Genomic DNA, 25,690 nt, shown 5'->3' on the forward strand with positions numbered 1-25,690 from the left:
TAAAACAAACAAACAGAAATACTTTCTATTTCTCATCCTAAGCTTTTTTTTTTTTTTTGACCGGGTCTCACTCTGTGGCTCAGGCTGGAGTGCAGTGGCACAATCTCAGCTCACTGAACCTCCGCCTCCCAGGTTCAAGAGATCCTCCCACCTCAGCCCCCAAGTAGTTGGGACTACAGGGACATGCCACCACACCTGGCTTTTTTTTTTTTTTTTTTTTTGATTTTTAGTAAGGACAGGATTTTACCATGTTGCCCAGGCTGGTCTTGAACTCCTGAGGTCAAGCAATCTGCCCACCTCAGCCTCCCAAATTGCTGAGATTACAGGTGTGAGACACTGTGCCTGGCCTAAAAACTCTTTTTTTTTTTTTTTTTTTTGAGATGGAGTCTCACTCTGTCACCCAGGTTGGAGTGCAGTGGCGTGATCTCGGCTCACTGCAACCTCCACCTCCCAGGTTCAAGAGATTCTCCTGCTTCAGCCTCCCTAGTAGCTGGGTTCACAGGCACCTGCCACCACACCCAGCTAATTTTTTGTATTTTTAGTAGAGACAGGGTTTCACCATGTTGACCAAGCTGGTCTCGAACTCCTGACCTCAGGTGATCCACCCACCTTAGCCTCCCAAAGTGTTGGGATTATAGGCATGAGCCACTGCACCCAACCGTAAAAATGCTTTCTTTACTGAAATAGTGGCATTGCTGCTTTGATAGACTATTATGATTACATGGATTGGATTTGGGCCACATACACAAATGCTTGTACTAAGCATTGGTACTAAGCAAGTGCTTAGTACAAATTTATTTCAATGCATATTGATTAAAATATTAGTAGTCCTTTCCTCAGCTTCTTTCTTGCTGCTGTTTCTTTGCATTTAAAGGGTAAGAAGTAGGAGGAACAGAGAGACAGTTCTTTCCCACAGGTAGGCAGTAACATGGCATCGTCACTGCTATCCTGGGTCTCCTTTCCATTTCAGAAAATTCAAAAACTCATTTTACCTAATTGATCAAATTATTGAGTCCTTGAGTAACTTGAATAGCACACAAGCCACACCTTAATTTTTGTTTGTTTGTTTGTTTCTTTGAGACTGAGTTCCGTTCCTGTTGCCCAGGCTGAAGTGCAATGGCGTGATTTCGGCTCACTGAAACCTCTGCCTCCAGGTTCAAGCAATTCTCCTGCCTCAGCCTCCCAAGTAGCTGGGATTACAGGCTCCCGCCACCACACCCAGCTAATTTTTTTTTTTTTTTTTTTTTTTTTTTTAAATAGAGACAGGGTTTCACCATGTTGGCCAGGCTGGTCTTAAACTCCTGACCTTAGGCGATCCACCCACTTTGGCCTCTCAAAGTGTTGGGATTACAGGCGTGAGCCACCACACTGGGTCCATCCCTTAATGTTCTGATCACTTGATTATCTTTCTAGCTCTATTACCATTCATTCTCCCTACTTTACACTTTATGCATAAGCTAAGAAAAACTACTTGAAATTTCCTGAATGCACCATGAAAATAATGCAACCACTCTGCATTGATTGTATATAAAACATGAAGATGGCCAGGTGTGGTGGCTCACGCCTGTAATCCCAGCACTTTGGGAGGCTGAGGCAGGTGGATAATTTGAGGTCAGGAGTTCAAGACCAGCTTGGTCAACATGGTGAAACCCCGTCTCTACTAAAAATACAAAAATTACCCAGGCATGGTGGCGGGTGTCTGTAATCCCAGCTACCTGGGAGGCTGAGGGAGGAGAATCTCTTGAACCTGGGAGACGGAGTTTGCAGTGAGCCGAGATTGTGCCACTGCACTCCAGCCTAGGCAACAGAGCAAGACTCAGTCTCCAAAAAAAAAAAAAAAAAAAAAAAATGGCCAGGTGCAGTGGCTCACACCTGTAATCCCAACACTTTAGGAGGCTGAGGTGGGCAGATCACTTGAGGTCATAGTTCGAGACCGGCCTGGCCAACATGATGAAACCCCATCTCTACTAAAAATACAAAAATTACACAGGTATGGTAGTGCGTGCCTGTAGTCCCAGCTACTCAGATGGCTGAGGCAGGAGAATTGCTTGAACATGGGAGGTGAAGGTTGCAGTGACCTGAGATCGTGCCACTGCACTCTAGCCTGGGCAACAGAGTGAGACGCCATCAAAAAAAAAAAAAAAAAAGTGGAGGTAAGAATATGTGACAAAAATAGCTAATTGTCCCCCATTATCTGTTCTCCCCTTTCACAGGTATAGAATGCCAAATTTTTAGGTGGAGATGTGATACCCAGAATAAATACTGTATTTCCCAGATAATTTTGCTGCTAGTTGTGGTTATGAGACAGTTATGAGACTGTGTTGGGCTAATGGGATGGATGTGGACTAAGAACCTGCATAAAATGATAGTTTTTAAGATCGTTTGTACTTCTTTCTTCTGTGCTATCTGGAATGTGGACGTGATGGCTGGAGCACTAACCAACATCTTGGACCATAAAGGATGAAGGACACACCTTGCTTTTGGAATAGTTGGATAAAGACGTCTAGATCTTTGTAGAGACAGAAATAAATTGTCTGACTGTTTAAACCACTGTTATTTTATTTTATTTTATTTTATTTATAATTATTTTTTTGAGACAGAGTCTGGCTTTGCTGCCCAGGCTGGAGTGCAGTGGCGTAATCTCACCTCACTGCAGCCCAACCTCCGCCTCCTGGGTTCAAGTGATTCTCCTGCCTCAGCCACCCAGGTAGGTGGGACTACAGTAGGTGTGCGCTACCACGCCCGGCTAATTTTTGTATTGTTAGAAGACACAGGGTTTCAGCGTGTTGGCCAGGCTGATCTCAAACTCCTGACCTCAGGTAATCCGCTTGCCTCAGCCTCCCAAGTCCTGGATTACAGGTGTGAGCCACTGTGCCCAGCCTCACTGTTATTTTAGGTCTCTGCTCCAAGCAGCGGAACCTGCTTGCTTTGTAAAGGCTGTTCCCACTGCCTGACAGTTTGCTTGATGTATTGGTCTAGGTTCTCTAGAGAAACAGAACCAATAGGATAGATGGATGGGAAAATAGATAGGTAGGTAGGTAGGTAGGTAGGTAGGTAGGTAGGTAGGCAGGTAGGTAGATTAGATAGATAGATAGATAGATAGATAGATAGATAGATAGATAGATAGATAGGGGATTTATTAGGAGAATTGACTCGTGCAATTATGGAAGCTGAGGCCTCATGACATGCTGTCGAAAGGTAGAGGACCAGGGAAGCAGGTAGTGTGGCTCAGTCCAAGTCCAGAGGCTTGAGAACCAGGGGAGTCAATGGTGTAACTCTCAGTCCAAGGCCAAAGACCTGAGAATATAGGGGTCTGCTGGTGCAAGTTCTACAGTCCAAAGACTGGACAACATGAGGTTCTGATGTGCAAGGGCAAGAAAAGATGGGTGTTTCCGTTGAAGGGGAAGAGGGGGAGTTCTTCTTTTCCCTGCCTTTTTGTTCGATCTGGGTCCTCAATTGATTGGATGGTGCGTGCGCACACTGGGTGAGGGCAGATCTTCCTTACTTGGTCCACTGATTCAAATGCCAATCTCTTCCAGAAATACCCTCAGAGACATACCTAGAAATAATGCTTTACCCGCTATGTGGGTATCCCCTTAATCCTGTCAAGCTGACACCTAAATTAACCATCATACTCAACAAACTTCTGTTTATCTTTCAAGACCGAGATCAATCCATTTCCTCCTCTGTGCAACTTCTGATTGCCACCTGGGGATTTAATTCTTCTTTAGCTTTATACCAGTTCTTAATCTTTTGCATACTTTTATAGCAAGCTGCACATTTCCATTTATAAATTTGTCTCCTTACTAAAACAATCTCTCACTTAAAAAATAATTGGAGATATCTTTTTTTTTGGAGACAGAGTTTCACTTCTGTTGCCCAGGCTGGAGGACAATGGCATGATCTCGGCTCAACCTCCACCTTCCAGGTTCAAGTGATTCTCCTGCCTCAGCCTCCCAAGTAGCTGGGATTACAGGCACCCACCACCATGCCCAGCTAATTTTTTGTATTTTTAGTAGATATGGGGTTTCACCATGTTGGCCAGGCTGGTCTTGAACTCCTGACTTCAAGTAATCCGCCCTCCTCAGCCTCTCAAAGTGCTGGGATTTCAGGCTGGGATTACACCGCGCCCGGCCTGAGATCTCTTTGAATAAACATAAAAAACCTCATGGCTCGTGCGGATTCTGAAACTGCCCACCAAATCTACTGCAATATTGAATATGCCAATCCTGCAAGCCACCACTGCCTATCCAAAGATTCTGATGTACTTTTTTTCTTTTTTTGAGACAGAGTCTTGCTCTGTTGCCCAGGCTGGAGTGCAGTGGCATGATCTTAGCTCGCTGCAACCTCCGTCTCCCAGGTTCAAGTGATTCTCCTCCCTCAGCCTAACATGTAGCTCGGACTACAGGCATGCACCACCACACCCTGCTTTTTTTTTTTTTTTTTTTTTTTTTTTTTTTTTTTTTTAGTAGAGACAGGATTTCAACACGTTGCCCAGGCTGGTCTGGAATTCCTGGGCTCAAGTGATCGACCCACCTCAGCCTCCCAAAGTGCTGGGATTACAGAACCACTACGCCCGGCACTGATGTACTTTTTTTTTTTTTTTTTGAGACGGAGTTTTGCCCTTCCCACCCAGGCTGGAGTGCAGTGGTGCGATCTTGGCTCATTGCAACCTCCACCTCCCGGATTCAAGGGATTCTCCTGCCTCAGCCTCCTGAGTAGCTGGGATTACAGGCGCTTGCCACCACGCCCAGCTAATATTTTGTATTTTTAGTAGAGAAGGGATTTTGCCATGTTGGGCAGGCTGGTCTCAAACTCCTGACCTCAGGTAATTCACCTGCCTTGGCCTCCCAAAGTGCTGGGATTACAGGTGTGAGCCACCGCACCTGGCACTGATGTACTTTTTAGGATAAGAATATGCTTCCTCCCCTCTCCTGGTCCACTCAGTTGATCCGTTGAATAGATACCTATTTGGTTGGGCACTGAGGTAGGAGATGCTGGGGAAAAGAGGTTTGGGTTCTGCCCTCGAAGAGCCTGCAATGTGCTAGGTGAGACAGATCCTCAAATGATAATATGATATATGGAGAAGAGAAAGTAGGAGGAAATAATTCATTCTGTTCTCAGGCACAGGTTATGATGATGCCTGGACTACATTCTGAAAGAATAATACTCTACCCAATGGACTGGGGAAAGGGGAGATAAGGATAACAGAATATGTAATGGGCAGAAGGAACACGTGTGAAGGCACAGAGGCTAAAATACGTTGTTAATTTTAGTCAAGAGCATTGCACTCAGGTCTTAGGAAGTTTTCCTGCAAACCCATTTGCAAAACATTTCTTAGGGTGAGTTACCTCTACAGATGGTGCATCTCGTCGATTATGTCTTGATTTATCTCTGTTTTAATTCTGAGGACAACGTTTCCCCGAGCCTGTTCCCTAGACTCAATACCACTTGGTAATGACTGAAGCTGTTAATTATACTCGTCCTGGAAAAACTTTCCCTAATGCCAGTTCAAGACCCCACCGTTGACTCATCCTGCAGTTATGTACATTCAGGAGCTCTTCCTTCTAAAGGCTTATTCTTTTTGCTGACATTCGGAACACTTGGAAGACTGTATTGTAAAAACTTCCTGGTTAGTTTTTAGCTATTTGTCTTTAGTTAACAGCAGGTTTGTCAGTTTCCTGTTGTCTGTCTTTATTTTTTGCATGTGAATATATGTTCCTTTATTTTTTAACATTGCATCATATATATATATATATATTTTTTTTTGAGTTGGAGTTTCACTCTTGTTGCCCAGGCTGGAGTGCAATGGCGCAATCTCAGCTCACCGCAACCTGTGCCTCCCAGGTTCAAGCGATTCTCCTGCCTCAGCCTCCCAAGTAGCTGAGATTACAGGCGCATGCCACCATGCCTGGCTAATTTTGTATTTTTAGTAGAGACGGGGTTTCTCCATGTTGGTCAGGCTGGTCTCGAACTCCTAACCTCAGGTGATCCGCCTGCCTTGGCCTCCCAAAGTGCTGGGATTACAGGCGGGAGCCACCGCACCCAGCCATTGCACCATATATTGTGTAGGAAATATTTAAAAGTAAAATTTGGGGGCGAGGTGCGGTGGCTCATGCCTGTAATCCCAGGACTTTGTGAGGCTAAGGTGGGTGGATCACCTGCGGTTGGGAGTTCGAGACCAGCCTGGCCAACATGGCAAAACCCCATCTCTACTAAAAATACAAAAATGAGCTGGGCATGGTGGTGCACACCTGTAATCCCAGCTACTTGGGAGGCTGAGGCATGAGAATCACTTGAACCCAGGAGGTGGAGGTTGCAGTGAGCTGAGATCATGCTTCTGCATGACTGGGAAACAGAACGAGACTCCATCTCAAAAAAATAAACAAAAATAAAAGTAAATTTTTTGGAGCAATTTCAATCTTTGGTACTGAGGTACTGAGGTTTAGGGTATGACTGAACCCATCATCCAGGTAGTGAGCATCACACCTGACAGGTAGTTTTTTAGCCCTTGCCCCACTCCTTCTCTCCCGTCTCTAGTAGTCCCCGGTGTCTACTGTTCCCATCTTCGTGTTCATGTGGACTCAGTGTTTAGCTCCCACTTATAAGAGAACAGGCAATGTTTGGTTTTCTGTTTCTGTCTTTCTTTTTGTTTTTTGTTTGTTTGTTTGTTTGTTTGTCCTTGTTTTGAGACAGAGTTTTGCTCTTGTTGGCCAGGCTGGAGTGCAATGGCATGGTCTCTGCTTACTGCAACCTCTGCCTCCTGGGTTCAAGTGATCCATCCACCTTAGCCTCCCGAAGTGCTGGGATTACAGGCGTGAGCCACCACGCCTGGCCTCTGTTTGTGTCTTAGTTGGCTTGGGATAATGGCCTCCAGTTCTATCCATGTTGCTGTAAAGGACATGATTTCATTCTTTTTCTATGGCTGCATAGTATTCCATGATGTACATGTACCACATTTTCTTTATCCAGTGCACCACTGATGGACACTTGGGTTGATTCCATGTTTTTGCTATTGTGAACAGAGCTGTAATGAACATATGAGTCCTCTTGGTAGAAAAATGTATTTTCCTCTGGGTATGTAACCAGAAGTGGTATTGCTGGGTTGAATGGTAGTTCATCACTTAGTTCTTTTTTTTTTTGAGACAGAGTCTCCCTCTGTCGCCAGGCTGGAGGGCAGTGATGCAATCTCAGCTCACTGAAACCTCCGCTTCCCGGATTCAAGTGATTCTCCTGCCTCGGCCTCCTGAGTAGCTGAGACTACAGGTGTGTGCCATCACGCCCGGCTAATTTTTGTATTTTTGGTAGAGATGGAGTTTCACCATATTGGCCAGGCTGGCCTCTATCTCCTGGCCTCATGATCCACCCGCCTTGACCTCCCAAAGTGCTGGGATTACAGGCATGAGCCACCACACCTGGCCCATAACTTAGCTCTTTCAGAAATCTTCAAACTGCTCTCCACATTGGCTGGACTAATTTATATTCCTACCAACAGTGTATAAGTGGCTGGGCAGAGCTGCAACACTCTGCCTGGTAATTCCTTTTAAAGTTGGATTGAGTTTTCTGTAAGCCTGGATGGCTATTCTGGATCTGAATGCCACCTGTAGGCACCTGGAGGTGCTGTTTTCTCTTAGTTTCCATTGTTCTTTACTCACACCTCTGCAGATACATGTACGACATGCTGTAGATTTTTACTTCCATTTCTGACGGTTCCCCAGTGCATGTAGCCATCAATCATTACCATCATTAGCACTGACCAAAGCCAAATAATTGAATTAATAACAGTAAGTGTCCCATCTTGTCAATAAGTTTTTTGTTTTTTTTTTGTAACAGGAGCCTCATTACTTGGCCATGAGTGATAAGGACAGAGTTAGAGTGCTTAACCTTCATATCAATCTGGCCATGCAAATGTATTCATTAATAGATGTTTAATTAATAGTTCCCTCTAGATTAGGATTGCTTGTTTTTTGCAGCAATGTGGTCCTTTTGCTTCTCTTTACTGCTGCATCTGTTGCAAAGCAAACAATCACTGCCAGCCGTGGTGGCTCACACCTGTAATCCCAGCATTTTGGGAGACTGAGACAGGCGGATCACCTGAGGTCAGGAGTTCGAGACCAGTCTGGCCCACATGGTGAAACTCCGTCTCTACCAAAAATACAAAAATTAGCCAGGCGTGGTGTCGGGTGCCTGTAATCCCAGCTACTTAGCAGGCTGAGGCAGGTGAATTGCTTGAACCCAGGAGGCAGAGGTTGCAGTGAGCCAAGATTGTACTATTGTACCCCAACCTGGGTGACAAGCGAGAGTGAAACTTCATTTCAAAAAAACCAAACCAAACCAAACCAAAACAAACAACAACAAAAAAACAATCACGGCCGGGCACGGTGGCTCACGCCTGTAATCCCAGCACTTTGGGAGGCCAAGGCGGGCGGATCACGAGTCAGGATTTTGAGACCAGCCTGGCCAACACAGTGACAGTGCAGTGGCACGATCTCGGCTCACTGCAACCTCCGCCTCCCAGGTTCAACCGATTCTCCTGCCTCAGCCCCTCAAGTAGCTGGGATTACAGGTGTGCACCACCACGCCCGGGTGATTTTTGTATTTTTTAGTAGAGACAGGGTTTTACCATATTGGTCAGGCTGGTCTCGAACTACTGACCTCAGGTGATCCACCCACCTCTGTGTCCCAAAGTGCTAGGATTACAGGCATGAGCCACCACATCTGGCCCATTATCACACAATTTTGTACTTACATAATGCTTTCCAGCGTTCAGAGAACTTTCATATTCATTATCTTGCATGATTCCATCACTACAACACTGTTGGCTAGTACAGTCAATTATGCCATCTCCATTTTATAAATTCATTCATTCAACATTATTTATCGAAGACTGTTATGCACCAGGCATTGCTATGTCCTGAACATTCAAAGATGGAAACTCATGGTCCCTACTCTTACATTAACAAAAGGTATCTTTGGAAGTATGTGTTGTTGTTGTTGTTGTTTGAGACGGCCAGGCTGGAGTACAGTGGTGCCATCTTGGCTCACTGCAACCTCCGCCTCCAAGATTCAAGCAATTCTCCTGCCTCAGCCTCCCCAGTAGCTGAGATTACCGGCGCCTGCCACTACGCCCGCTAATGTTTGTATTTTTGGTAGAGATGGAGTTTCACCATGTTGGTCAGGCTCCTCTCGAACTCCTGACCTCAAGTGATCCACCCACTCCACCTCCCAAAGTGCTGGGATTTCAGGCATGAGCCACCGTGCCCAGTCAGGCGTATGTTTTTAAGGGACATTTTACTTTTACTTTTTACACTTCATTTGAATTTTTTTTTTTTTTTTTTTTTTTTTTTTTGAGACGGAGTCTGGCTCTGTCGCCCAAGCTGGAGTGCAGTGGCCGGATCTCAGCTCACTGCAAGCTCCGCCTCCCGGGTTTACGCCATTCTCCTGCCTCAGCCTCCCCAGTAGCTGGGACTACAGGCGCCCACCACCGCGCCCGGCTAGTTTTTTGTATTTTTTAGTAGAGACAGGGTTTCACCGTGTTAGCCAGGCTGGTCTCAACCTCCTGACCTCGTGATCCGCCCGTCTCAGTCTTCCAAAGTGCTGGGATTACAGGCTTCAGCCTCCGCGCCCGGCCTTTTTTTTTTTTTTTTTTTTTTGAGATGGGTTTTGTTCTGTTGCCCAGGCTGGAGTATGGCGGCACAATCTCGGCTACTTGCAACCTCCACCTCCTGGGCCCAAGCGATCCTCTCACCTCAGCCTCCCAAGTAGGTGAGACTACAGGTGTGCACCACCACGCCCAGCTAGTTTTTCTGCAGTTTTTTTTTTTTTTTTTTTTTTTTTTAGACGGAGTCTCGCGCTGTCACCCAGGCTGGAGTGCAGTGGCCGGATCTCAGCTCACTGCAAGCTCCGCCTCCCGGGTTCACGCCATTCTCCTGCCTCCGCCTCCCGAGTAGCTGGGACTACAGGCGTCCGCCACCTCGCCCGGCTAGTTTTTTGTATTTTTTTTTTTTAGTAGAGACGGGGTTTCACCATGTTAACCAGGATGGTCTCGATCTCCTGACCTCGTGATCCGCCCGTCTCGGCCTCCCAAAGTGCTGGGATTACAGGCTGGAGCCACCGCGCCCGGCCGTTTTTCTGCAGTTTTTATTTATTTATTTATTTATTTTTGAGACGGAGTCTGGCTCTGTCGCCCAGGCTGGAGTGCAGTGGCTGGATCTCAGCTCACTGCAAGCTCCGCCTCCCGGGTTTGCGCCATTCTCCTGCCTCAGCCTCCCGAGTAGCTGGGACTACAGGCGCCCGCCACCTCGCCCGGCTATTTTTTTGTATTTTTTAGTAGAGACGGGGTTTCACTGTGTTAGCCAGGATGGTCTCGATCTCCTGACCTCGTGTTCCGCCCGTCTCGGCCTCCCAAAGTGCTGGGATTACAGGCTTGAGCCACCGCGCCCGGCCTTTTCTGCAGTTTTTAAAGAGACAGTCTCGCCATGCTGCCCAGACTGGTCTGAAACTCCTGAACTCAAGCGATCTGCCTGCCTTGGCCTCCCAAAGTGCTGGGGTTATAAGGTGTGAGTCACCATGCCGGTACAGAAGTGGCAGTTAAGCGGAGACAGAAAAAAAATGAGTAAAAGTTTGCCAAATGAGTGGAGAGAGAATTTCAAGCAGAGTAAGCGTGAATGAGCATGGTATATCCCGAAAGAACTACCTACTGTTCAGTGTTGCTTCACATGAAGTGAGGGGCAAATGATGTAAGTTAAGGTTGCTTAGGTAAGAAAGAGTCAAATAATGAAACAGAGATGTTCAGAATTTGCCCTATAGGTGTAAAATTATCTCCACGAAGAATTTTATGTTGGGGAGAAACATGGTCGGATTTGTCTCACACTGTTGGCAGTGTGTGTGATGGAAACTGATCATTCTCTAAAAGGCTAATGTGGTCAAGGCAATATTAATATCTGAATGCAGAACCTCTGAGCCCAGGTTTAGTGAGTTTTCTATTAAGCCATGTTGACTCCCCTATAAAGCAATAAAAGATTCCACTACTCACTGTATTGATTTGTTAGTGAAATTTAAACTCTTGACTAAGGGGATAAGAAACTATTTCATGTAATCACTAAGCAACCCAACCTTGTCTTTTATCCCTCTGGGGGGATATGCCTATTAAAAGGAACTCTTCTCTTGAATTTCGTCTCTTCATTTGAATGGAAGTGAACTTACGATTCATGAATGCTTCAGATATGTGACAGCATCATTTCCACTGAACAATTTGTTCCAGGGCTTATATACCCTTTATAAATTCATGCAATTTTTGTTCTAAGTTTAATTTCTATTGATACAGTGTAATCCCATTTTCTCCAGTTCATTTCCTAAGATTGCGTATCAAGTGCAAAGATGTGAGGACAGCAGCCTTTAGTAGGAGAGTTTGCTTCTTTCGTGAGACGATAACTCATCCTGGAGTGTTGAATCCCCTCTTTACTTCACACTCCAGTCCCCATCAGAGGGCTTCAGTTGGCCTCGTGTGCAGCAAGTCGGCCAGCACGGAATCTTCCACTTGGTGTGATAATGCTTTTGCTTCCAATGCTCCTCACCCCACCCGCCCATACCCCAGAGTCCATGCTGTGTGGCAGAAGAGAAGGGGAAGAGGGTCCTGCACTATCAGCACTCCCTTGGGTTTTAATCCCTAGAGCGCAATCCTATTAATCTGAAAGGACCTTATCATTAGCATTCCATGGGTTTCCCATCTCCTCAAACCTTCATGGCTGGTATGATCCTATGTGATCATCAGAGCTTTACTCTGAATTCATCCTAGGGATGGTGTCATCATTCTGGCAAAATTCATGTCATTAAATGTCTCTTTGCCATCTGTGTTCCACTTCCTGCTTGCTCCTCTCTCTCCTGGGGCTAAGTTCAATTTTTTTACACTATTCCTAGCAACATGGTCTTCTTATTCATGCACGCACTGGTTCATGTATCCATTCTTTTTGAGTGCTTATTCTATGCCAACTACTGTGCTAGTTACTTGGGGCACAGTATTGAACAACACAGGTCCTTCCATCAGGAATCTTCTGCTCTAGTGACCCTGATATTGGGGGAGGGCGTTGTTAAAAGTAAAGAACAGCTTGTTGACTGAGACTGGGAGGAAATGAAAGCGTCTATAGTTGCCAACAGTGTAATTGATGCATCTTAAGTAAGAAGTTTAAACATATTTTAATGGTTATATATGAGCACGATTGCTATTTTCAATTTAATTAGAGGGAAGGCAATATGCCACCTCTTCACATATTGCACTACACTCCGTGAGAATGGGGCTATTTGTTTAAAAGTTAACATGATTCTTCAAAAAACTAAAAATAGAATTACCATATGATCCAGCAATTCCACTTCTGAGTATATATCCAAAAGAACTGAAAGCAGGATCTTGACGAGATATTTGTACACCCATGTTCATTGCAGTATTACTCCCAATTGGCAAGAGGTAGAAGCAGCCCAAATGTCTGTGAACACATGAAAGCATAAAGAGAATGTGGCATATACATACAATGGAATATTATTCAGCATTAGAAACAGAAGGACATCCTGCCACATGCTACAATATGGAGGAACCTTGCGAGTATTATGCTGAATGAATAAGCCAGTTATAAAGGGACAGATTCTGTAGGATTCTACTTATGTGAAATGTCTAGAGTGGAAATCCTGGACACAGAAAGTAGAATGATGGTTCCCTGGCACTGGCAGGAAGGAGAAATAAGGAGTTGTTTGATGCGTACAGAGTTTCAGTTTTGCAGGATGAAAAAGTTCCAGAGATCTGTTACACAACAATGTGAATACAGTTAACATTACTTAGTTCTACACTTACAAAATGGTTAAGTGAGTGAATTTTATATTACATGTGTTTGCCACAATTTTTTCTTTTTCTTTTCTTTCTTTCTTTCTTTCTTTTTTTTTTTTTTTTTTGAGACAGTGTCTCACTCTGTTGCCCAGGCCTGAGTGCAGTGGTGTGATCTCGGCTCACTGCAACCTCCGCCTCCTGGGTTCAAGCCATTCTCCTGCCGCAGCCTCCCAAGTAGCTGGGATTACAGGCACGTGCCACCACATCCAAGGCTAATTTTTGTATTTTTAGTAGATAAATGTTTCACCATGTTGGTCAGGCTGGTCTCAAACGCCTGGCCTCAAGTGATCTGCCCTCCTCAGCCTCCCAAAGTGCTGGGATTATAGGCGTGAGCCACCGTGCCCGGTCCGCAATTAAAAATAAATTAAAAAAAATACTTTAACTCCAGTACAGTGGCTGGAGCCTGTTATCCCAGCTATTCAGGAAGATTACTTGAAGCCAGAAGTTCATGATCACCCTGGGCAATATAGCAAGATCTTGTCACATACACACAAATGAAAGTTAACATGCTCAGGAGACTGAGGCAAGTGGATTGCTTGAGCCCAAGAGTTCAAAGCCAGCTTGGGCAATATAACAAGACCCTGTCTCTTAAGAAAAGTCAGGCCGTGCGCAGTGGCTCACGCCTGTAATCCCAGCACTTTGGGAGGCCGAGGCAGGCGGATCACCTGAGATCAGAGTTTGAGACTAGCCTGACCAACAAGGAGAAACCCGTCTCTACTAAAAATAAAAAATTAGCTGGGCGTGGTGGCACATGCCTGTAATCCCAGCTACTTGGGAGGCTGAGGCAGGAGAATCACTTGAACTCGGGAGGCAGAGGTTGAGGTGAGCCGAGGTCACGCCCCTGCATGATGTTGTTGCCTGGGCAACAACAGCGAAACTCCGTCTCAAAAGAAAAAGAAAGAAAGAAAGAAAAGTCAACATAGTTAATACAGAAGCAGCTGTGGGTATGGTAGAAAGGGTAGTGAAGTGGAATCAATTAGAAGGTCAGGGTTGCAGACCTGGCACTGCTAATTCCTAGCTGTGTGACGTAGGGCTTACATTTAACCTCTAAGCCTCCGTGTCCTCACTGGTAAAGTGAAGATCATGCCTCCTATTGCAAAGAGCTTTGCAAGGGTTAAATACAATGATGTGTGTGCAGGATGGCCGACACTAAAGCATGATTCAAAAGGAAGGCATGGTGATAACGATGGATTTCTCTATAACTCGGCTTTCCCACTGTCATGTCTGGCCATATCTGGGCATGGTGGGGCATTGAGGGACCAGCTCCAGCTTCTTCACTTTTCCATCCATCCTACTTTCTCCACATCAGGACATCAGGTTAGTTTATCAAGTTTAACTGCTGGCTGGCGTGGTGGCTCAAGCCTGTAATCCCAGCACTTTGGGAGGCCGAGGCAGGTAAGGTCAGGAGTTCAAGACCAGCCTGGCCAATATGGTGAAAGTCCATCTCTACTAAAAATACAAAAAATTAGCTGGGTGTAGTGGCGGGTGCCTGTAATCCCAGCTACTCGGGTGGCTGAGGCAGAAGAATCACTTGAACTTGGGAGGCGGAGGTTGCGGTGAGCCGAGATCGAGCCAGTGCATTCTAGCCCAGGTGACAGAGTGAGACTCCATCTCAAAAAAAAAAAAAGTTTAACTGCTAAAACTTGACTTTGTTTCTCCTTTGGCCCCTCTCTCCAATATCATACTATTTAATATAGAGGGGCAGTTTCTTCTAGTGTACAGCAAATACAAATATACAAACTATTCTTGCTGTTCAATCTGCTAATTAACTTCAAATCTGAAAGAATAAGTTTTGTAAGATTCAGTCACCCTACAAGTATTCATTAGTGTCAAGCATTGGCTAACGAATACAGTAATGAACAGTGGACAAGATCATTGCCCTCAAGGACCCAATCATTTTAGCAAGTGAGACAGGTATTAAATAAGTAAGCAAAAGTATAGACTGTGATCATTGCTAGGAACGAAATAATCAGGGTGGTGTAATGGAGAATGACTTCAAAGGCAGGGACTCCTTAGATAATAATGCACAGGGTGTGGTGGCTCACACACCTGTAATCCTACCATTGTGGAAGCTGAGGCAGGAGGATCACTTGAGCCTAGGAGTTTGAGACCAGCCTGGACAATATAGAGAGACCTTGTCTCTACACAAAAACTAAAAATAAAAAAAAGTAGCCAACATGGTGATATGCTCCTGTAGTCCTAGCTGCTCAGGAGGCTGAGGCAGGAGGATCACTTGAGCCTAGGAATTTAAGGCTACAGTGAACTGGGATCATGCCAGTGTACTCTAGCCTGAGCGACAGATCAAGACTGTTTTAACAACCAAAAATATATATATATATAAATGTAGCTTATTTGCTAATATTGTTTAGCCTCTCAAAGAAAAATTAGGGTGGGAATGGTTACAATATGCCATCTTCCATGAATATATCCAAGTCTTTTAAATTCTACCTCAGGTTTGTATACTTGCTGTTTCCTCTGCCAAGAATGTGCTGCCTTCAACTTTTTAACTCCTTATCTTTCAGGTCTCAGTTCAAATATTGTCTCCTGAAAGCAAAGCAAAGCTTTCCAAAAAGCTAGTAAGGTTTATACATACCATGCTTCTGCAGTCATGTGCCACATAATGACATTTCAGTGACAGATCACATATATGATGGAAGTCCCATAAGATCATAATGGGTATTTTCACCGCACCTTCTCTATGTAGTGGCACGATCTCGGCGCACTACAACCTCTGCCTCCTGGGTTCAAGTGATTCTCCTGCCTCAGCCTCCCAAGTAGCTGGGATTACAGGCGCCTGCCACCATGTCCGGCTAATTTTTGTATTTTTAGTAGAGATGGGGTTTCACTATGTTGGCCAGGCTGGTCTCAAACTCCTGACCTCAGGTGATTCGCCTGCCTCGGTCTCCCAAAGTGCTGGGATTACAGGCATGAGCCACAGAGCCCGTCCCCTTCTGTATGTTTACTTACTATTGTGTTACAATTGCCTACAGTATTCAGTGCAGTAACATGCTGTGCAGGTTGGCAGCCTAGGAACAACTGGGTATACCATATAGCCTAGGTGTGCAGTAAGCTATACCATCTAGGTAGTGTAAGTATACTATCATGTTCTCACAACAAAGTTGTCTAATGATGCATTTCTCAAAATGTATTCCCATCATTAAGTGATGCATGGCTGTATTTCTTTTCTGTTGTTTGTTTGTTTTTTGAGACGGAGTCTTGCTCTGTCACCCAGGCTGCAGTACAGTGGCACCATCTCGGCTCACTGCAACCTCCGCCTCTTGGGGAGCAATTCTCCTGCCTCAGCCTCCTGAGTAGCAAGGATTACAGGCACCTGCTGCGGCACCCGGCTAATTTTTGTAGTTTTAGTAGAGACAGGGTTTCACCATCTTGGCCAGGCTGGTCTTGAACTCCTGACCTCGTGATCCACCCGCCTCAGCCTCCCAAAGTGCTGGGATTACAGACGTGAGCCACTGTGCCTGGCCTTTTCTGAATATTTGTAATTGATCTGTCTTAGTCTTCTGTTGTATCTGATTAGATGTTAAATTCATCCATTGAGTTAACTTAGTGACAGAATGTCCATTTGAATTTTTATAGATATGTTACTGTTGAAATTATCCACCTTTTCATCTTTTTAAATGTTTCCTATGTTAATCAGTAATTACTTTTAAATTTTTTTCATTCAGGAAGTTCCTAAATTATTATTTTAAGCCTTTTTCTGCAAATGCTAATCTTTGGATCTCCTTTTATTGTATGTTTTTTCCCTCTAGATTATCAGTCTATGGTTTTGTCTTTTTTTTTTTTTTGAGACGGAGTTTCACTCTTGTTGCCCAGGCTGGAGTACAATGGCGCGATCTCGGCTTACCACAACCTCCGCCTCCCGGGTTCAAGCTATTCTCCTGCCTCGGCCTCCCAAATAGCTGGGATTACACGCATGCGCCACCACGCCCGGCTAATTTTCTTTTTTTTTTTTTTTTTGAGACGGAGTCTCGGTCTGTCGCCCAGGCTGGAGTGCAGTGGCCGGATCTCAGCTCACTGCAAGCTCCGCCTCCCGGGTTCACGCCATTCTCCTGCCTCAGCCTCCCGAGTAGCTGGGACTACAGGCGCCCGCCGCCTCACCCGGCTAGTTTTTTGTATTTTTTAGTAGAGACGGGGTTTCACTGTGTTAGCCAGGATGGTCTTGATCTCCTGACCTCGTGATCCGCCGGTCTCGGCCTCCCAAAGTGCTGGGATTACAGGCTTGAGCCACCGCGCCCGGCCCTGTTAGTGTAATTCAACTGGAATACCAAATTCCAAACCAAAAAGCTGTTATTTGAATTATTATTATGAGATGGAGTCTCACTCTGTCACCCAGGCTGGAGTGCAGTGGTGCGATCTCAGCTCACTGCAACCTCCGCCTCCTGGGTTCAGGCAATTCTTCTGCCTGAGCCGCCCGAGTAGCTGGGACTACAACTGGGACTACAGGCGCGCACCACCACGCCCGGCTAATTTTTTTTTTGTACTTTTGGTAGAGACGGGGTTTCACCATATTGGCCAGGCTGGTCTCGAACTCCTGACCTCATGCTTTGCTCACCTTGGCCTTCCAAAGTGCTGGGATTACAGGCGTGAGCCACCGCGCCTGGCCTCAATTATTTTTAGTGCAATTTTCTCTTGAAATACTTAGACCTGGCGCAGTGGCTCATGCCTGTAATCCTAGTACTTTGGAAGGCCTAGGCTGGTGGATAGCTTGAGATCAGGAGTTTGAGACTAGCCTTGGCAACATGGTGAAACCGTCTCTACAAAAAACACAAAAATGATCTGGGCATGGTGCTGCCTGCCTGTAAATTGTGTCACTGCACTCCAGCCTGAATGACAGCGTGAAACTCTGTCTTAAAAAGAGGAAGGAAGGAAGGAAGGAAGGAAGGAAGGAAGGAAGGAAGGAAGGAAGGAAGGAAGGAAGGAAGGAAGGAAGGGAGGGAGGGAGGGAGGGAGGGAAATGCTTGGCTTCGGTTGAGTGTTCTTTGTAATCCAGCTGGTAAGAGGTAGTTGAAAGCAAATATATGTGTAATTTATTTCATTTTTCTTTTTTTTTTTTTTTTTTTGAGACGGAGTCTCACTCTGTTGCCCAGGCTGGAGTGCAGTGGTGCGATCTCGGCTCACTGCAAGCTCCACCTCCCAGATTCACACCATTCTCCTGCCTCAGCCTCCTGAGTACCTGGGACTACAGGTGCCTGCCACCATGCCTGGCTAATTTTTTTGTGTTTTTTTAGTAGAGACGGGGTTTCACCAAGTTAGCCAGGATGGTCTCGATCTCCTGAGCTTGTGGTCTGCCCACCTCGGCCTCCCAAAGTGCTGGGATTACAGGCGTGAGCCACCGCACCTGGCCTATTTACTTCATTTCTTATTTCTCTCTGTTTTTACGTGGACCAGTCTGCTGGTACAATAATGGTAAAATAACAGTGGACCAACTAACATTTGCTACTGTTGCTTTCAGTAACTTATTGGGGAATTCACCTAATAAAGTTGCATGAATATATTACTGCTTTAGAGCAATGGCTGAACTTCCAGACGTTGTTGCTGTTGTTTTTTTTTTTTTTTTTTTTTGGTTTTGAGACAACGTCTCTCCCTGTCACCCACGCCAGAGCGCAGTGGTGTGATCACTGTGCTCTGCAGCCTCAACCTCCAGGCCCAAGTGATCCAACCACCTCAGCCTCTTGAGTAGCTGGAACCACAGATGTACACCACCACACCTGGCTACTTTTTTTGTTTTTTTGCAGAGATGGGGTCTCACTATATTGCCCAGGCTAGTTGTCACAAACTCCTGAGCTCAAGCAATCTGCCTGCATTGGCCTTCCAAAGTGCTGGAATTACAGGTGCGAGCCACTGTGCCCAGCCTTGAACTTCAAGTTTTTTTTGGTTTTTTTTGTTTTTTTTTTTTGTTTGTTTGTTTGTTTGAGACGGAGTCTCGCTCTGTCGCCCATGCTGGAGTGCAGTGGCCGGATCTCAGCTCACTGCAAGCTCCGCCTCCTGGGTTTACGCCATTCTCCTGCCTCAGCCTCCCAAGTAGCTGGGACTACAGGCGCCCGCCACCTCGCCCGGCCAGTTTTTTGTATTTTTAGTAGAGACGGGGTTTCACCGTGTTAGCCAGGATGGTCTCGATCTCCTGACCTCGTGATCCGCCCGTCTCGGCCTCCCAAAGTGCTGGGATTACAGGCTTGAGCCACCGCGCCCGGCCTTTGTTTTTTTTTTTTGAGACGGAGTCTTGCTCTGTCGCCCAGGCTAGACTGGAGTGCAGTGGCCGGATCTCAGCTCACTGCAAGCTCCGCCTCCCGGGTTTAGGCCATTCTCCTGCCTCAGCCTCCCGAGTAGCTGGGACTACAGGCGTGGCCACCACTTCGCCCGGCTAGTTTTTTGTATTTTTTAGTAGAGACGGGGTTTCACCGTGTTAGCCAGGATGGTCTCAATCTCCTGAACTTGTGATCCTCCCGTCTCGGCCTCCCAAAGTGCTGGGATTACAGGCTTGAGCCACCGTGCCCGGCCGAACTTCAAGTTTTTTAAAGGAAGATAGGGTTTTCCAGTGATAAGTGATCAGATCTATTTTTTTTTTTTTTTTTCTGAGACAGAGTCTTGCTCTGTTGCCTAGGCTGGAGTCCAGTGGTGTGATCTCGGCTCACTGCAACCTCTGCCTCCCTGGTTCAAGTGATTCTCCTGCATCAGCCTCCCAAGTAGCTGGGACTACAGGTGCGTGCTGCCACTCCCGGCTAATTTTTGTATTTTTAGTAGAGACGGAGTTTCATCATGTTGGTCAGGCTGGTCTCCAACTCCTGACCTCGTGATAACGCCCGCCTCCACCTCCCAAAGTGCTGGGATTACAGGTGTGAGCCACTGCGCCTGGCCCTGATCAGATCTTTAAAGAGAAAACAAATTAATAGTATAGACTCATAAAAGTAGTATTGGAGAAGAGAAAAGAAGCAGACTGTAAGTAAATAGAAATAGCAACAAATACAAAAACAACAAATAATACCTAGGTGCCACTGTCCAATAGAATATGCAATCTAATAATTTCCACAGCTTAAGATCATGTTATCTTTTGTTTTTCTTTTTGGGACAGGGTCTGACTCGGTCACCCAGGCTGGAGTGCAGTGGCATGATCTCAGCTGCCTGTAACCTCTGCCTCCTGGGCTCAAGCCATCCTCCCACCTTAGTCTCCCAAGTAGCTGGGGCTACAGGTGTGCACCACCACGCCAGGCTAATTTTTGTGTGTATATATATCATATATATGTAATGTATATATTCTCATATATATATATATATATATAGAGAGAGAGAGAGAGAGAGAGAGATGGGGTTTTGCCGTTTTGCCCAGGCTGGTCTCAGACTCCTGCGGTCAAGCGATCTGCCTGCCTTCACCTCCCAAAGTGCTGGGATTACAGGCGTGAGCCACTGTGCCCCGCCAAGATAATGTTATCTACATTAGAGTTACCTTTAATTCTTGCTATTTTGTAGACCTTGTTTTCAGCTTCTTTCTGAATTTTCTCTTAGAGAGCAAGGGAGCAGTGATGCGCAGGTGTGTATACAGAAATGCAGGCTCACTAACTGGGCAAGGACATGAGCTTGTTGGGGCCACTTGAGACCAGTTGGGGAAAGAGTTTGAGGCTCAGTGGTAATTGTGGTGGTAGCTGGACTAACGCAGTGTTGAAAGTGAGTTCACAAGAGGTACAAGATTTTCTCCTGGTCGGGCACATTGGCTCACACCTGTAAACCAACACTTTGAGAGGCTGAAGCAGGAGGATCATTTGAGCCCAGGAGTTCGAGGCTGCAGTGAGCTGATTGTGCCACTGTACTCCAGCCTGGGCAACAGAATGAAACTCTGTCTTAAAAAAAAAAAAGAGAATCATAGGCAAAGAAATAGACCCTCTTCCACTGGATGTTGTTGAATGTGGATGTATCACTGGTACTGTTACAGTCATCTTATGAACTTGAAGGTAACTAGCTGACAAGCTGAAGATTTGCAGAACAAAAAAAATGGAGAGCCGGGGCAGGGGGCCGGCGGGTGGCAGTCATCTGTAGCTTCAGCTACTTGGAAAGCTGAAGTGGGAAGATTCCCTGGGCCCAGGAGTTGAAGGCCAGCCTGGGCAAGACAGTGAGACCCCATCTCCAAAAAAAGAAAAAAGGTAAGAATTTGGATTCTTGCTCACAACCAATCCTGGAAATGTCCCACTTCTGAACTTACGTGAGGTATTTTTTTTTGTTTTTTTGAGACAGAGTCTCACTCTGTTGCCCAGGCTGGAGTGCAGCGGTATCATCTTGGCTCACTGCAACCTCCACCTCCCAGGTTCAAGTGATTCTCCTGCCTCAGCCTCCTGAGTAGCTGGAATTACAGATGCCTGCCACCACACCAAACTAATTTTTGTATTTTTAGCAGAGATGGGCTTTTGCCATGTTGGGCAGGCTGGTCTCAAACTCCTGACCTCAGGTGATCCACCTGCCTCAGCTTCCCATAGTGCTGGGATTACAGGCATCAGTCACAGTGCCTCGCTGGAATTTTAAAATTTTATGTAGGAATGGGGTCTCACTATATTGCCCAGGCTGGTCGCGAACTCCTGAACTCAAGTGGTCCTCCTACTTCAGCCTCCCGAAGTGATGGGATTACAGAAGTGAGCCACTTAGTCTGGCCACATTTGTATGTTTGCTGTGTGCCTGTTACTAGCTCCCAAACACACCAATATCTATTCAAAGTGACTTTCTTTTCAAATTTATTTTATTTTATTTTATTTATTTATTTTTTTTGTTGTTGAGACAGAGTCTCGCTTTGTCGCCCAGGCTGGGGTGCAGTGGCCAGATCTCAGCTCACTGCAAGCTCCGCCTCCCGGGTTTACACCATTCTCCTGCCTCAGCCTCCCGAGTAGCTGGGACTACAGGTGCCCGCCACCTCGCCCGGCTAGTTTTTTGTATTTTTTAGTAGAGACGGGGTTTCACCATGTTAGCCAGGATGGTCTCGATCTCCTGACCTCATGATCCACCCGTCTCGGCCTCCCAAAGTGCTGGGATTACAGGCTTGAGCCACCGCGCCCGGCCAAATTTATTTTCTTTCTCCTTCTGTCTTCCTCCCTTTTTCTTTCTTTCTTTCTTTTTTTTTTTGGAGACAGAGTCTCACTACTGTGTTGCCGAAGCTGGAGTGCAATGGCACCATCTCGGCTCACTGCAACCTTCGCCTCCCAGATTCAAGAGATTCTCCTGCCTCAACCTCCCGAGTAGCTGGGATTACAGGTGTGCACCACCACGCCCAGCTAATTTTTGTATTTTGAGCAGAGATGGGGTTTCATCATGTTGGCCAGACTGGTCTTGAACTCCCAACCTCAAATGACTGGCCCACCTCCCTCCCTTTTATTTCTATACCCACTCCCATTCCTTTCTCCCCCATGCCAGGTAACCATTCTATGGTGTTGATACATAAAATCGTTACGAGTTCTTGCATAAAGTGAATTGTTGGTTATAATATTTTAATTAATATAAATGGTTTTCCCCACACATGCGTTCTTCCTGCTTTCACTGGGTACTATGTTTTATGATTGAGCCATATGGCTAAGTGTACATCTTGTCTCTGGTTTTTAACTATTGCTACTTCATTGTGTACGTTCACCACATTTTTACCTTTCTCCAGGTGTAGATATCCAGGTTGTCTCCGACCCCATGATGTCAAAAATAATTCCCAATAATGGATATTTATGAAAATATCTTTGGGATATTACACCAAGCACAGCAATTACTAGGTCAGAGGGTACATGAACACTTAGGTATGTTCTTGCTCTCCAGAATAGGTACATCCATCTACACTTTTTTTTTTTTTTGAGACGGAGTCTCACTCTGTCGCCCAGGCTGGAGTGCAATGATCTCAGCTCACTGCAAGCCTCCCGGGTTCACGGCATTCTCCTGCCTCAGCCTCCTGAGTAGCTGGGACTACAGGTGCCTGCCACCACGCCCAGCTAATTTTTGTATTTTTTAAGTAGAGACAGTGTTTCACCATATTGGCCAGGCTGGTCTCAAACTCCTGACCTTGTGATTGGCCCACCTTGGCCTCTCGAAGTGCTGGGATTACAGGCGTGAGCCACCGTGCCTGGCTGTTTACACTTTCATCAGTGGTGCAAGTTGGGTTTCTTCAGGCCCACGTGCCTCCAACATTTGGTGTCATTCAATTTTACAATTTTTGTAACTCTAAATAGTATAAAGTGGCCATTTAAAATTTTCATTTCCTTATTTTATCTTTTGGGACAGGGTCTCGCTTTATTGCCCAGTCTGGCTTGCAGTGGCTCGATCATGGCTCACCACAGCCTCAACACCCTGGAATTAAGCAATTCTCTCACCGCAGCCTCCTGAGTAGCTGGGACTACAGACACGCACCACTATGTCTGGCTAATTTTTGTATTTTTTGTAGAGATGGGGTTTTAACACGTTGCCCAGGCTGGTCTTGAACTGAAGTAATCCACCCACCTTGGCCTCCTAAAGTGAAGGAATTATAGGCATGAGCCACCACACACAGCCTTTCCAACACTTTCTTCTATTACAGTTCTAACCTTTTGCCATTTAATATATCTGGAGTATAGCTTTGTGTTATGAAGGGATCTAACTTTGGCTGGGCACAGTGGCTCATGCCTGTAATCCTAGCATTTTGGAAGGCTGAGGCAGGTGGATCACCTGAGGTCAGGAGTTCAAGACCAGCCTGACCAACATGGTAAAACCCCATCTCTACTAAAAATACAAAAATTAGCTGGGCACGGTGGTAGGCACCTGTAATCCCAGTTACTCGGGAGGCTGAGGCAGGAGAATCGCTTGAACCCAGCAGGCAGAAGTTGCAGTGAGCCGAGACTGCAACATTGCACTCCAGCCTGGGCAGCAATTGCAAATTTCTGTCTCAAAAAACAGAAACAAAAACAAGAAAAAAAAAATTAGCTGGGCGTGGTGGCAGACACCTATAAACCCAGCTATTCAGGAGGCTGAGGCAGGATAATTGCTTGAACCCAGTGGGAGTGGAGGTTGCAGTGAGGCGAGGTCACGCCACTTCACTCCAGCCTGGGTGCAAGAGCGAACCTCTGTCTCAAAAAAAAAAGAAAAGAAAAGAAAAGAAAAAAGACAAAGAAAAAGAAGAAGTGATCTAGTTTCATTTTTCTCTAGCAAGACCGTATCCTCAACTCCATCTAATAAAAACTCTTCCTTTTTCATGGTGTCATCTTTGTAAATATTAAGTTGCCATATATCCATGGGTTGTCTCTGGACTCTATTCATTTGCATTATTTTTAGGTCATGTCACAGTTTTTACTACTATGATTTCGTAGAATGTCTTAGTATCTTAGTATCTTAGTAGGGAAAATCATATCTTTTTTTCGGGGGATGGAGTTTCACTCGTCGCCCAGGCTGGAGTGCAATGGAGCAATCTTGGCTCACTGCAACCTCCACCTCCTAGGTTCAAGCAATTCTTCTGCCTCAGCCTCCCATGTAGCTGGGATTATGGGCGTGTGCCACCATGCCCAGCTAATTTTTGTATTTTTTAGTAGAAATAGGGTTTCACCATGTTGGTCAGGCTGGTCTCCACCTCCTGACCTCAGGTGATCCACCAGCCTCGGCCTACAAACTGCTGGGATTACAGGCATGAGCCACTGTGCCTGGCCCTTCCATATAAATTTTAAAGTAAGCTTGAGTTCATCAAAAGATCCAACCGGAATTTTTATTGGGATTAATGTAATCTGCTTTTTCACATTAAATTTAGAATGTTCACTTTTATAATATTGCCATCTCATTGGAAGCAAAGAATGTTCCTTAGATTATTTTCTATGTCTTCATTAGAGTTTTAAAGTTTTCTTCAAATAGACCTTGTGTAACCTTGGTTAATTCCTTGATATTTTACATTTTTATACCTATTGTGAAATGATATGCTTTGGATTTTCGTTGGCTGATCTGATTTATACTGGCGACCTTGCCGAGTCTCTTAGGAGTTAGAATAGTTTGTTGATGGTTGAATTTTTTAGGCAGATATCATTTGCAAAGGAGAGGTTTTGTTTTCGCTTCTCTTCCAGTCCTTACATGCTATAATTGTTTTTCTTTCCTTATAGTATTAATCAGGATTCATACTACTATGATAGGCCTCTCCAGTGACTCGTGGTCTCAAAAGGAATGCATTGAATCTAACATTTCTCCACTAAATGTAATGTTTACTGTAGGTTTTGGTGTTTTGTTTTTGTTTTTTTTTTTTTGAGACGGAGTCTCGCTCTGTTGCCCAGGCTGGAGTGCAGTGGCCGGATCTCAGCTCACTGCAAGCTCCGCCTCCCGGGTTCACGCCATTCTCCTGCCTCAGCCTCCCCAGTAGCTGGGACTACAGGCGCCCACCACCTCGCCCGGCTAGTTTTTTGTATTTTTTAGTAGAGACAGGGTTTCACCGTGTTCGCCAGGATGGTCTCGATCTCCTGACCTCGTGATCCGCCCGTCTTGGCCTCCCAAAGTGCTGGGATTACAGGCTTGAGCCACCCTGCCCAGCCCTTGGTTTTTGTTTTGAGACACAGTCTCACTCTGTCACCCAGGCTGGAGTGCAGTGGTGTGATCATGGCTCACTGTAGCCTCCCACCTGAGCCTCCCAAGTAACTGGGACTACAGGAACACACCACCACACCTGGCTAACTTTTTGTATATCTATTTTTAATTTTTGTAGAGATGGGATTTTGCCATGTTGCCTAGGCTGGTCTCAAATTCCTGGGCTGAAGCACTCTGCCTGCCTTGGCCTTCTGAAATGCTGGGATTACAGGTGTGAGCCAGCAGACCCAGTCCCTACTGTAGGTTTTTATTGTA

At 45.7% G+C, this 25,690-nt stretch overlaps 1 protein-coding gene across 9 annotated transcripts in view; it reads right to left on the reverse strand.

Annotated features, from left to right (window-relative positions):
• The window catches only part of WDR89 (WD repeat domain 89), a 91,780-nt gene that overhangs the window by 11,678 nt on the left and 54,412 nt on the right, over nucleotides 1–25,690 (reverse strand). For 5 of the 9 annotated variants that reach the window (XR_012415855.1, XR_012415854.1, XR_012415853.1 and 2 more), the window contains exon 4: nucleotides 12,349–12,482. The gene's annotated coding sequence lies outside the window, so the exon portion shown is untranslated. Of the gene's footprint in view, nucleotides 1–12,176; nucleotides 12,483–25,690 lie in introns of those variants that run through there. The other 4 variants (XM_073997510.1, XM_073997509.1, XM_073997508.1 and 1 more) reach the window with 1 other exon arrangement.

This window comes from Macaca fascicularis, chromosome 7 (genome assembly GCF_037993035.2).
Source record: "Macaca fascicularis isolate 582-1 chromosome 7, T2T-MFA8v1.1".
Lineage (NCBI taxonomy): Eukaryota > Metazoa > Chordata > Mammalia > Primates > Cercopithecidae > Macaca > Macaca fascicularis.